At 42.2% G+C, this 14,566-nt stretch overlaps 1 protein-coding gene across 1 annotated transcript in view; it reads left to right on the top strand.

The window, feature by feature from the left end:
• The window catches only part of LOC112620261 (vitamin K epoxide reductase complex subunit 1-like protein 1), an 83,553-nt gene that overhangs the window by 4,103 nt on the left and 64,884 nt on the right, over positions 1-14,566 (top strand). The window lies entirely within an intron of this gene.

Below are 14,566 nucleotides of genomic sequence, written 5' to 3' on the forward strand. Positions count from 1 at the left end.
CAGGGTGGAGTGCAGTGGCCGGATCTCAGCTCACTGCAAGCTCCGCCTCCCGGGTTCATGCCATTCTCCTGCCTCAGCCTCCCGAGTAGCTGGGACTACAGGCACCCGCCACCTCGCCCGGCTAGTTTTTTGTAATTTTTAGTAGAGATGGGGTTTCACCGTGTTAGCCAGGATGGTCTCGATCTCCTGACCTCGTGATCCGCCCGTCTCGGCCTCCCAAAGTGCTGGGATTACAGGCTTGAGCCACCGCGCCCGGCCACCCGGCTAGTTTTTTGTATTTTTTAGTAGAGACGGGGTTTCACCGTGTTAGCCAGGATGGTCTCGATCTCCTGACCTCGTGATCCGCCCGTCTCGGCCTCCCAAAGTGCTAGGATTACAGGCTTGAGCCACCGCGCCCGGCCTTAAACATTAATTGTTTTAATGTAGTTTATTGCTGACGTCATGGCATAGTATAAAGACGTGTTCATTTAAAAGAGTTTTGAAGTTGTGCAAGAGAAACTAATATGCAGAATATTTTATTTTTTATTTTTTATTTTGAGATGGAGTCTCGCTCTGTCACCCAGGCTGGAATGCAGTGGCGTGATCTCAGCTCACTGCAACCTCCACCTCCCGGGTTCAAGCAATTTTCCTGCCTCAGCCTCCCAAGTAGCTGGGATTACAAGCGCCCACCACCATGCCCAGCTAATTTTTGTATTTTTGGTAGAGACGGGATCTCGCCATGTTGACCAGGCTGGTCTTGAATTCCTGACCTCAGGTGATCTGCCCGCCTCAGCCTCCCAAAGTGCTGAGATTATAGGCATCAGCCACTGCGCCCAGCCCTAATATGCAGAATATTCTATGTAGGTATTTTCTATATATTAGACCTCCTCTAAGAAGGGTTTCTTTGTAAGAATAGTACAAATAATCTGGAAAGGTTAATGGGCTTGACAAATCTATGTTTCTTGAAACTGTAAAAATAGTCCAGCTGTCCTCTGGTATATGTATAGGTCCTATACGTGTACATACATATGGTATGACATATACCATAGGGGATTGGTTCCAGAACCCCTGTTCCTACTGAAATCTTGGCATACTCAAGTCCCCACTGTGGGCCCTGCAGAACCTGAATATGAAATGTTGGGCCTCCATAAATGCAGGTTTCAGTCTGTATTTGGTTGAAAAAGATCCACATATAAGTGGGCCCACACAGCTTAAACCCATGTTCTTCAAGGATCCACTGCATTTGAAAATCAAGTCCACAAAAAAGTTGCCTTGTTTTACAAAATGTTGGATTACTACCTCTACCATATCTTAAAAAAAAAGTACCGGCCGGGCGCGGTGGCTCACGCCTGTAATCCCAGCACTTTGGGAGGCCGAGGCGGGCGGATCACGAGGTCAGGAGGTCGAGACCATCCTGGCTAACATGGTGAAACCCCGTCTCTACTAAAAATGCAAAAAATTAGCCGGGCGAGGCGGCGGGCGCCTGTAGTCCCAGCTACTCGGGAGGCTGAGGCAGGAGAATGGCGTGAACCCGGGAGGCGGAGCTTGCAGTGAGCCGAGATCGCGCCACTGCACTCCAGCCTGGGCGACTGAGACTCTGTCTCAAAAAAAAAAAAAAAGTACCATCTATTTACTACCCCATTGAGATAATAAAACTTTTATAATTATAATATAACCCAGGGCTGGGCATGGTGGTTCACGCCTGTAATCCCATGACTTTGGGAGGCTGAGGTGGGTGGATCACCTGAGTTCAGGAGTTTGAGACCAACCTGGCCCACATGGCAAAACCCCCTCTCTCCTAAAAATATGAAAAATTAGCCGGGCATGGTGGTGGGCACCTGTAATTCCAGCTACTCGGGAGACTGAGGCAGGAGAATTGCTTGAACCTGGGAGGCGGAGGTAGCAGTAAGCCGAGATCGTGCCACTGCCCTCCAGCCTGGGCAATGAGAGGGAAACTCTGTCTTAAAAGAACCTAGAAGTATTTACTGCTTCTTGCTCTGTCTGAGACTCAGAGGTTAAGTGACTTGCCAAAGATAACACAGGTAGTAGCAAATTGAGACTTTGACACTTGGCTTCCAGAGTACTTATTTAAAGTCTCCTTTGCACCCCCATTTTAAAAATTAAATTCTTGGCTGGGCGCAGTGCCTCACGCCTGTAATCTCAGCACTTTGGGAGGCTGAGGCGGGTGGATCACAAGGTCGGGAGATGAAGACCATCCTGGCTAACACGGTGAAAACCCGTCTCTACTAAAAATACAAAAAAAGTTAGCCAGGCGTGGTGGCACAAACCTGTAGTCCCAGCTACTCGAGAGGCTGAGGCAGGAGAATGGCGTGAACCCAGGAGGTAAGGTTGCAGTGACAGAGTGAGACTGTCTCAAAAAAAAAAAAATTAAATTCTTGTCTAGGTAATGCATTCACTGCTTCAGATTTGAAATATAAAAAATAAAAAAGCATGTACAGTGAAAAGTCTCCTTCTTATCCCTTCCACCAAACAGACAGTTCTCCCTCTCAGTAGACTGCTGTGAAACTTTTCAGAGCCGTTTGATGCATGGACAAACATCCATATGACCATATGATTCCTCCCTTTTTTTAATATGGGAGTATCACGTATGTGTCCTGATTGATAGCCTGCTTTTTGCTTGGCATTTGTTCCATTGCTCCCATATTTTAAATGCTTATATTCATATTTAGTGAAATGTTAATAACTGTTAGTTATTAGTTAATAACTGTTAGAGAATTTGTTCTAGTAGTTTTGACTAACTAGGATGAATTTCAGAAATAAAATTCTTAACATTATCATTGTTTCTTGGTATGGAAATTTCAGAAGCAAGTTGAACTGAAAAGAGTCTAAGAGGAATAGAGAAATATCACAAGGAAGTGAATCTGGACTGTAGTAGAGATAAATGTTAATACTTACAGATAATGCTTACTATGTGCTAGGCAGTGTTCTAAATGTTTTGCCTATATTATTGAAGTCTCACAATAGTCCCATGAGGCGGGTAGCTTTTATCACCATTTTACAGATGAGAAAACTGAGCCAGGCAGACTGACTAACTCTTGATCCGGGTAGTACAGTGGCAGAGGCCTGATTCTAACCCAGGCAGTCTGGCTCAAGAGTCCACGCTCTTTACCACTACTCTTTCTTTCTGTCCTCCTTTCTTCCCTTCTTTTTTTCTTCTTTCCCTGCCTCCCTCCTTCTTCCTTTCCCTCTCTCTTTCTTTTCTTTTCTTCCTTCCTTCTTTTTCCTTCCTTCCCCCTTTCCCCTTTTCCTTCCTTCCCCCTTTCCCCTTTTCCTTCCTTCCTCCCTCCCTTCCTTCCTTCCTTTCTTCCTTCCTTTTCTTTTTCTTTTCTTTCCTTTCCTTTTTTTTAAAATTTCTTTTCTTTTCTTTCTTCTTTCATTTTTTGAGACATTGTCTCACTCTGTCTCCCCAGGCTGAATGCAGTGGTGCAGTCATCGCTCACTGTAGCCTCAACCTCCCTGGGTCAAGTGATCCTCCCACCTCAGCTTCCTGAGCAGCTGAGTCTACAGGTGCACACCCCACCACCATGCCTGGCTAATTTTTTCTATTTTTCATAGTGACGAGGTCTCACTTTGTTGCCTGGGTTGGTCTCAAACTCCTGGCCTCAAGCAGTCCTCCCACTTGGCCTCCCAAAGTGCTGAGATTACAGGTCTGAGCTGCCACACCCAGCCTTTTACCACTACTTTAAATTCCACTTAGATCTAATACTGATAGAGTGATAACCATATCAACCAGATTTTTAAAATATGCAAATAATAGTGCCAGCTTTTGTATCTGTATTGCAAAAATATATAGAGTTTGTATTATAGCTTTTACCTGTTTAGAACACTTTTTGGAAAGGCAGGGAAATTACTGTTAAGTTGTTGGTATTCGAGAAGTAAGTTCCTGGAGTGTTTGCCTTTTAAGGTGTGAGGACGTGGTTTGTCACACCCAGTTAGCTAACAGATACACAGTGGAGTGAGCTATCCGGAAGACTTACCAGGTTAGCCTAAGGAGGAAGGAGAAAGGGGTTCTGGGCACGTGGAGGGGGGGGAGGGAGAAGAGTTTGTTTGAATCTGTCCTAGGTTGGGGTAGCTTTTTCTGAGGGAGGCCTTGTCGTGTGGACCTCCTGCATATAAAGACAGGAGAATTGGACCTGAGGTGTGGTGCTAGCTAAAGCACCACATAGATCTGGGAATTTAAGAGGAGTTTGTTTCCTCTGTCATTAGGAAGAACTTGAAAGGGTAGCAAACTGTGGTCATTTGAGAAGAATAGCAAGTGGTCATATTTGAATGTAACATACTCAACTGGGTTGGGAAAGAACCAGAATCTAGATGTTGGTCATAACAAGTACAAAACTAGGCATTCTTGTAAACCATGTACTCTTGTAAACAGTGATAAGACGGAGCACTGAGTCCTGGGCTTTTCTTCTATAAAGTTCTTGTACAGGCTGAGGATCCCTAATCCGAAAATCCAAAATCTGAAGTGCCTCCGTGAGCATTTCTGTTGAGTGTCATATTGGCGCTCAAAGTTTTGGATTTTGGACCGTTTTGGATTTTGGACTTTCAGATTTGGGATGCTCAACCGGTTAAATGCACATATTCCCAAATCTGAAAAAATCACAAATTCGAAGTATTTCAGCTTCAAAGTGTATCAGATAAGGAATATTCAACCTGTACTACATTGTACTAGGCTTGTATTAGATTATCAGTTTTCAAAATTTGTATCTCAGAATCCCTGTTCTCTGTCAATGAAACAGGGATTTTATACACCTTTGATTCACATTTTAATGTCTTAAACTTTGAAATATTATGAATGTTTATACACACTCAAATGCATCTCATGCTAAATTTTAATATATTAGAGACAACTGATTTGTACCACCAGGTTATCTCAAGAGAGTTCTACTGAGTGAAAACAAGTGAGAACCCTAAAAGGTTACATACTGTATGATTGCATTTATGTAACGTTATTGAAATAACAAACCTGCAGAGGTGGAAAACAGATTTAGTGGTTGCTAGGAGTTAGGAATGGGAGGTGAGGGGTGGTGTGGTTATAAAGTGGTGGCATGAGGGAGCTGTGTAGGGATGGAACAGTTCTGTATCTCAGGTTGTGATTATACAAAGCTACAAATGTGATAAAAATTTCATACAACCAATCACATACTGCATACAAATCCTAGCATACTCAAGTCCCATTTTGCATACAAAACTGGTGAAACCTGGCCGGGCGCGGTGGCTCAAGCCTGTAATCCCAGCACTTTGGGAGGCCGAGACGGGCGGATCACGAGGTCAGGAGATCGAGACCATCCTGGCTGACACGGTGAAACCCCGTCTCTACTAAAAAATACAAAAAATTAGCCGGGCGAGGTGGCGGGCGCCTGTAGTCCCAGCTACTCGGAGGCTGAGGCAGGAGAATGGCGTGAACCCGGGAGGCGGAGCTTGCAGTGAGCTGAGATCCGGTCACTGCACTTCAGCCTGGGCGACAGAGCCAGACTCCGTCTCAAAAAAACAAAAAAAAAAACAAAAAAAAAAACTGGTGAAACCTGAATAAACTAGGGATTGTACCAAGGTCAGTTTCCTGATGGTGACAGTTTAGTAGAGTTACATAAGTTATATAACATTGGAGGAATTTGGGTGAGGGTACTTGGGACCTCCCTGTGTACTTTTTTGTAAATTCCTGTGGTTTATAATTATAGTAATTTTAAAATAAAAAGTTGGCCAGGCACAGTGGCATCCGCCTGTAATCCCAGCACTTTGGGAGGCCGAGGCAGGTGTATCACCTGAGGTCAGGAGTTCAAGACCAGCCTGGCCAACATGGTGAAACCCTGTCTCTACTAAAAATACAAAAATTAGCTGGGCATGGTAATGGGTGCCTGTAGTCTCAGCTACCTGGGAGGCTGAGGCAGGAGAACCACTTCAACCTGGGAGGCAGGGGTTGCAGTGAGCTGAGATCATGCCACTTCACTCCACCTGAGCGACAGAGCAAACTCTATCTCAAACCAAAAAAAAAAAAAAAAAAAAAAAGGCTGGGCACAGTGGCTCACGCTTGTAACCCCAGCACTTTGGGAGGCCGAGGCGGGAGGATCACCTGAGGTCAGGAGTTCGAGACTAGCCTGACCAACATGGTGAAACCCTGTCTCTACTAAAATTACAAAATTAGCCGGGCGTGGTGGTGCATGCCTGTAATCCCAGCTATTAGGGAGGCTGAGGCAGGAGAGTTGCTTAAACCCAGGAGGCAGAGGTTGCAGTGAGCCAAGATCACGCCATTGCACTCCAGCCTGGGCAACAAGAGTGAAACTCCGTCTCAAAAAAAAAATAATAAAATAAAAAAGCAGTGCATTTAGAATATATGAGAGAAAATAAGCAAAAGGAAGAAAATGTAAATTATCTGTAATGCTCACACCCAGGACAACAATCCTTGGAATAGAGTTTCTCACTTTGTGTGTAGAACTGAAACTTTTAAAATGCCATTTTATTTTTTAATTAAAATTTTTTCTTTCCTTTTTTTTCCTCCTCAGAGTTAGAAAGGATAAAAATGTTATTGACTAGTAAAACTGTAGCTTTATGTTGATACTTTGAAATTTTAGGCTAGTGCTTGTTTGTACATGTAACATTATATAAGCACATTCAGTAGTATTAGAACTATTGCATTATGCAATAACGTGACTGCTTAATGCATATATCAGGATTAGTACATATTGTAAAGTTTTTATTTTTTACCAAAAAGTTTATGACTACAAAGTATTCATTCCTTAACACTATTACAGAATTAAGTTAGAAATGTTTTACTTTTAAAACCTCTGGACAGATGTAATTAAATCCTTAGATAGCATTAATGTACTATTTAAAAAACACACACAAAACATTATTATTTGCAAAACATGCTTTATCATCTATTCATCTTTGTGAGTCAGGTTTTTCTTGATACCATGCAATCAAAACAAAACAAATTTGACGTAAGACTGCCCAATCATCCATAATTTAAAGTTGGTGTTCATCAGAAGAATTTTATTGTTCTCATTATACATGTTATACATTTGAGCTTTTTTTTTTTGGAGATCGAGTCTCACTCTGTCACCCAGGCTGGAATGCAGTGGCTCACTGCAACCTCCACCTCCCAGCTTCAAGCGATTCTCCTGCCTCAGCCTCCTGAGTAGCTGGAACTACAGGCATGTGCCACCATGCCTGGCTAATTTTTTCAATGTGTGTATTTTTAGTAGAGACGAGGTTTCACCGTGTTGGTCAGGCTCATGTCGAACTCCTGACCTCAAATGATCCACCCACCTTGGCCTCCCAAACTGCTGGAATTACAGGCATGAGCCACCACACCCGGCCACATTTGAGCTTTAAAATGCATTGATAGAATAAAATACTGCTTTAATCTTTTTTTTTTGGAAACGGTCTTTCACCCAGGCTGGAGTGCAGTGGCGGGAGCTCGGCTCACTGCAACCTCTGCCTTCCAGTTTCAAGTGATTCTCCTGCCTCAGCTTCCCGAGTAGCTGGGATTACAGGCACCCGCCACCACACCCGACTAATTTTTGTATTTTTAGTAGAGACAGGGTTTCACCATGTTGGCCAGGCTGGTCTTGACCTCCTGACCTCGTGATCTGCCTGCCTCAGCCTCTGAAAGTACTGGGATTACAGGCGTGAGCCACCATGCCCAGCCTAATCTGTTTCTTATGTTATAGATGCACATAAAATTTAATTTAGAAAAATGTTCTTGTGCTACAATATTTAAAGCTATTGAATTATGATTTATAAGTTTTATTTTGTAGTTAGCATCTCTAGGGGAATTTCAGGGACACTGTTGCTGTCTTGTGATTACTGATCCTTTTAAAAACTTATATTTGAGAAGTAAAGTAGTAGAAAATCTGTGACAAAATCGGGAATTACAGTAGACAGTATACTCAACTCCACTGTGTTTGAAGAGTTTGATTAATTTCTGTACATTGTGCTAGTGGTTAAGATCTTGGACTCTAGAGTCAACCTGAGTTGAAATCTTGGCTCTATCACTTGATCTCTTGTTGTCTCAGTTTCTTTCTCCATAAAATGAGGGTAATAATAGTGTTAACTCATAGCATTATTGTCAATATGTACATGTAAACAGTCCTGGTGTCTGGCGTAAAGGTACTCATAAAATATAGTTACTATTATTTTAGAACATGGTTGAGATCTTACTGTACGTTTTTTTTTTTTTTGAGACGGAGTCTTACTCTGTAGCCCAGGCTGGAGTGCAGTGGCCGGAGCTCACTGCAAGCTTCGCCTCCCGGGTTTACGCCATTCTCCTGCCTCAGCCTCCCGAGTAGCTGGGACTACAGGCGCCTACCACCTCACCCGGCTAGTTTTTTGTATTTTTTAGTAGAGACGGGGTTTCACCGAGTTAGTCAGGATGGTCTCGATCTCCTGACCTCGTGATCCGCCCGTCTCGGCCTCCCAAAGTGCTGGGATTACAGGCTTGAGCCACCGCGCCCGGCCCTTACTCTATGTTTAATATGTCTTTTCCTCACTTAACATATCACAGCTGGGCATGGTGGCCGTAATCCCAGCACTTTGGGAGGCTGAGGCAGGTGGATCATCTGAGGTCAGGAGATTGAGACCAGCCTGGCCAACGTGGTGAACCCGGTCTCTACTGAAAATACAAAAATTAGCCAGGCGTGGTGATGCACACCCATGGTCCCAGCTACTTGGGAGGCTGAGGCAGGAGAGTTGCTTGAACTGGGGAGGGAGAGGTTGCAGTGAGCCGAGATCATGCCATTGTACTTCAGCCTGGGCGACACAGTGAAACTCTGTCTCAAAAAAAAAAAAAAAATACTACCACTGTTTTCCCATGTTGTTAAAAATTCCACCAGTAATGGAAGAGAATGTTGGGTGCCCTGTGCCCTTGCCAAATTGGGCATTCTCATTTATTAGATATTTGCCAATATAATTTATGAAAACTGTCATGTTATTGTTTTGATTTGCATTTTCCCCAAGCATCAGCAAGATTTGATGGTTTCACATTTAAAAAAATTTATCGTTTAATTTATAATCACCTTGTTTAATAATGAGGTTTTCATGTTTTTATTAACTGTGTTTCTTCTCATGCCTGGATAAGTTTTAGAATTTTTCACCTTGATTTAGACAAATGCTAGTACAAAGGTTTTTTCAAGTCTATGATAATTTCAATGATTTTTTTCTTGGTAATTTTTGTCTGTAGATTCAAGTTCAGACAGGCATTTCCCATTCTGATGTCGTGTAAATGTATGTAGTTTGTTAGTCTTGAAAAACATGACTTCTTTAATCTCCTAGAATGTAGTTTACTGGGTGTTACATGAGTCTACAACATAATTTTGTACAGACAAAAATTTTGCATTTCCTCTGGATATTGCCTATTCATACCTTTGCCCATTTTTTTCCCTTTCTTGGTTGTTTATCTTTTCTTCTTATTGCCTTATAGGAGTTCTTTAGATATCACAATGGTTAATCTTTTGTTATATGTGTTACACATTTTCTTCTCATTTGTTATTAGTCTTTTAATTTTGTTTATGGTGTCTTTATATAGAAGTTTTAACTTAGGTGGTCAGATCTTTCACTTAAAAAAATTCTTCATTGTTCAACTTGAAAATCTTTCACTTCTTTATAGGTTTTTTTTGTTTTTTTTGTTTTTTTTTTTTCTGGTTTAGCAAAATCTCTACCATCCCAAGATTATCTTTTAAAATTTTTCATGTATTTTATGTGAAAAAATTTTTTTCACACTGAGCTCTTTTAGTTTGTATGGAATTTCCTTTTGTGTCTAGTGTAAGGGTGGGGATCTAAATTTTTCCTAAATGGATAGACTTTTGCCTCTCTCAGTTCGTTGACTTGTTCATATTTCAAATGCCACAAGGCTTTCCTGCATACATAAGGCCTCTTTGGATTCTCATTTCTGTTCCAGTGACAGGTCTGTCTGTGTTTATTCCATTACCACCCCTCCCCCATGGCTTTTTATAGAAGTTTGATATCTGATAGGGCAAATATGCTCGTTTTCAAATTTTTCTTAGCTATTCTCATGAATTTACTGTTTCTGGTGAATTTTAGAATTATTTTGTTGAGTTCTAAGACAAATCCCACTGAGATTTTGATTAGAATTGTGCTAAATTTATAGATGAATATGGGAAGGAGTCAGTTCTCACTAGCAGGTGTTTCCATCGAGGAGCATATTATATGTGTTTATTCTAGAGTTGCCTGTCTGATAATGGTTTTAACCTAGATGCTCATTGTGGCATTGTTTTGTTCTAAACACATGTATTACAAAGATAGTATTAGAGTAAATTAGTTGAGGGCAAAGCCTTATATCATCTATCCCTGTTTTCATTTCTTTTTTCACCTTTACTTTTGGGTCTAAAGAGACTTTATCGTGGTATATGGTGTATGTATACTCAGATTCTTGTAATAATCAGCAGTATATTATGATCTCTTTTTCTTATAGTCATTAATTTTTTTTTTTTTTTTTTTGAGACGGAGTCTCGCTCTGTCGCCCAGACTGGAGTGCAGTGGCCGGATCTCAGCTCACTGCAAGCTCCGCCTCCCGGGTTTACGCTATTCTCCTGCCTCAGCCTCCCGAGTAGCTGGGACTACAGGCGCCAGCCACCTCGCCCGGCTAGTTTTTTGTATTTTTTTTTTTTTTTTTTAAACGGAGTCTTGCTCTGTCACCCAGGCTGGAGTACAGTGGCCGGATCTCAGCTCACTGCAAGCTCTGTCTCCCAGGTTTATGCCATTCTCCTGCCTCAGCCTCCCGAGTAGCTGGGACTACAGGCGCCCGCCACCTCACCCGGCTAGTTTTTTTGTATTTTTAGTAGAGACGGGGTTTCACCGTGTTAGCCAGGATGGTCTCGATCTCCTGACCTCGTGATCCGCCCGTCTCGGCCTCCCAAAGTGCTAGGATTACAGGCTTGAGCCACCGCGCCCGGCCTCTTATAGTCATTAATTTAATGATTAAGGACCACTTAATCAAGTTGGTAACTGTGCTTAACTCTTATTGTTAGATATGAAGGATGTTTCCAGTTTCTGAGGGTACACATTAAGATAGTGTTTTTACTCTTGTTTTATTTGAAAAATGTTTCAGGAGGGGTTGTTTTATTTTTTCAAAAAACCTCTTTGAGGTAGTATGTAATTGTTGTGAAGATTTCATACAGTATTGCAGCATATAAAGAAGAAAGTGCCTTTTGAGAAGGTGAGAGTTTTTTTTGTTTGTTTGTTTTGAGACAGAGTCTTGCTCTGTCGCCCAGGCTGGAGTGCAGTGGTGCAATCTTGGCTCACTGCAACCTCCGCCTCCCTGGTTCATTCCACTCTCCTGCCTCAGCCTCCTGAGTAGCTGGGACTACAGGCGCCCGCCACCACACCCGGCTAATTTTTTATATTTTTAGTAGAGATGGGGTTTCACCGTGTTAGCCAGGATGGTCTCGATCTCCTGATCTTGTGATCTGCCCGCCTCTGCCTCCCAGAGTGCTGGGATTACAAGGCGTGAGCCCCTGCGCCCAGCCCAGGTCTTTTTTTTTTTTTTTTTTCCCCTGAGACAGAGTCTTGCTCTGTCACCCAGGCTGGAGTGCAGTGGCATGATCTTGGCTCACTGAAACCTCTGCCTCCCGGGTTCAAGCTATTCTCCTGCCTCAGCCTCCCGAGTAGCTGGGATTACAGGTGCCCGCCACCACCCCTGGCTAATTTTACTTATTTTTAGTAGAGACGGGGTTTCACCGTGTTAGCCAGGATGGTCTCGATCTCCTGACCTCATGATTCACCTGCCTCGGCCTTCCAAAGTGCTGGAATTACAGGCATGACCCACCATGCCCGGCCGAGAAAGTGAGAGTTTTGTTGTCCAAACTTTCAGTCATTGGAGTGCCTCCTTGTTACTTTTGCCATATGTTTGTATCATCTGTACTGTTAATTCATAACAGTTTTCTTAAAATTTACTAAAGAAACCCAAAAATCCTTAGTGATAAGAGCTGTGAACTCATACATTGATGTATATTCAATACATAATGTTGATATTATGTACATTGCTGTATATTAAAGAAATGTAACATTGATGCATATTAAATAAATGAGTTTTTCAAAAGTATGTATACTTTATGACACACTGGCACAGTGAGTGGGAGTGTAGGTTCTGAAATCAAGGTTTTTTTATGGTTTTTAAATCCTAATTCTGCTATGTCCTCCCTCAGTGATAATAGATAATAAACTTAAGCCTCCACTTCCATTTTATTTGTTAAATGAGGTTAGTATGCCACCTACCTTGTAAGGTTATTGTAAAATTAAAACAGCAGGTGTACAAGCAGTCAACACAGCCCTAGTACCTAGGTGTTGCACAAATACTAGCTATCATTCAATAGAATAATTTGTAAATACCTTGCGCCTCCTTCAAAGTTAGTTCTCACACAAGCATCTCATTTTTAAAGTGTTTACATAGTATTCATTGTAAGAATGTATTGTGATTTATGAAACGTAGCCTTTTTTAATTTTGTTTTTTCTGTCATTAAAAAAAAAGGGCAACAAATAAGAGGATTGTTTCCTAATATGTATCACCATATTTCCCTCCCAAAGGACTGTACTAATTTGCTGTGCTGTCAGTTTAGACTTTATCACTTAAATATTTGGTGAGGGGTGATAGTGGTTTTAAATATAAAAATTATTTATGTTTTAGTTAACATTTTATTATTATTCACCAGCCAGCCATTAAGGAACATATTAATTACTATTTATTCTTTTCTTGTTGAATCTGTGCAATTTTCTGAGAAGTAGGTAAGCCCGCACCTGTGTGTGTGTGTGTGTGTGTGTGTCTGTGTGTGTGAGATGCAATTTGTGTGGTGCTAGAAATTGAGAAATTATGGTAATTTCTTATTATCCTGGTCAGGGATCCCTGGAATATCAAAATTGTCTTCAATCTATAGCCACTGTTTTCAAGTCTACAGGGTCCCTGGGAGAAATATTTATATTGAATATTTGCACTGACAAATGGACGACAAAAGGACTCTACATTTGATTCTTAACTAGGACTTGTGCACCAAACTCCAGGGTAGAAGACTGGAATTAACCCAGCTGGTTCAGGTGGAAATACTGTTTTTTTGGAATCTAGTTAAGCTTAAATTATTTCAAACTAAAGTAGGCCATGAGAATGAACCCTTTTCATCTCCCCAGTTCTCAAACACACTGAGATCCTCCCCACATTTCACTCCTTTCTGTCAGTTGCCCCAGGTCATGTAACCAGAGCGAGCCCATTTGCCCTGGCTGACTGCTGATCTGGCCTTGGACACCTGCCCTGGCCTCTTCTGCCCAAGCTGTAGGTTTGGCCCTGGCTCTCCCTTACTGCGGGGGTGTGGGGGGTGCAGTGGGGAGTGACAACCTTCTCGACCACTTCAGTCACATGAAAGAAGCAGAAAAGTGATCTCGCATCTGTGTGCTGACCTTTTAACAGTGATGCTGCCCAGTAGCACAGAAGACCCAGTGTTCTCACATCTGCCTTCCTCCTTCCTGAGAATTAGGAGAAAGAAGAGCTCAGCCTTGATTTCTTACCTCAAAAGACAGCACATAAAAACTTGCAGCCATTCTCAGAAGCATTGGTTTTCTGTTGGGTTGTTGCTTGTGTCAAGTCAGCCAGAAAGAAGTGGAGTAAAAACTGGCCTGCAGAGTAGTACACATAATCCATGTCCCCCACCCCACCTCCCAACTACGCATCAACCTGCAGAGAGTGACTTCTTACTCTTGAGACGCTCTTTCCTCTTGCTTAATGGTTCATGACAGTTCTTCATTTTCCTCCTACCACTCTCAATTTTTTTTTTTTTTGCTGACTTATTCTCCTGTATCTGGCCATTAAATGCTGATGTCCCACCAAGCAGCCTTAGGCCTTTCTGTCATTCTTCTTTCCCTTAACAGTCACAGCCATGTCCATGGTCTCACGCATGGGTGAATCCAGCATTTTTATCTCAACCCCAACCTCTGCTGTTGAGTACTCCATTTGCTAATATCTAATTGCCTACTAGCTGTCTCCACTTGGATGTCCCAAAAGTAATAAAATCAGTATGTCCAAGATTTATTTCATACTCTTCCTCTGAAAATGCTGTTTCCTATCTCAGTGAAAGGCATCACCACCTAAGCAATTGTGCAAGTCAGAAACCTGGGACTTGTTCGTGATTCTTTCTCTCTCCTCCCCTCCCCCACCAAATTTAATCAATCACCAGGTCCCATTGATTGTTTTCAACTTTCTTTTATTGTGAACTATAATATACAGAAAAAGCATTGAGCGGTGCGTCTTCTTGTTGTTGTAATCAACAAAGCATAACTCTGTAACCAACATTCCAGTCGTTAAATACACCAATGTCAGCACTGCAGGAAGCCCTCCCTTAACTTCCCCCTAATCAACTATATGTATCCCCCTTCTCAAAAGTTACTGTCCTGACTTTTATGAGAATCATTTTCTTACTTTTCTTTTTTTTTTTTTTTTTTTTTTTTTTTTTTTGAGACGGAGTCTCGCTCTGTCACCCAGGCTGGAGTGCAGTGGCCGGATCTCAGCTCACTGCAAGCTCCGCCTCCCGGGTTCACGCCATTCTCCTGTCTCAGCCTCCCGAGTAGCTGG

Source organism: Theropithecus gelada, chromosome 3 (genome assembly GCF_003255815.1).
Source record: "Theropithecus gelada isolate Dixy chromosome 3, Tgel_1.0, whole genome shotgun sequence".
NCBI classification, from domain to species: Eukaryota; Metazoa; Chordata; class Mammalia; order Primates; family Cercopithecidae; genus Theropithecus; species Theropithecus gelada.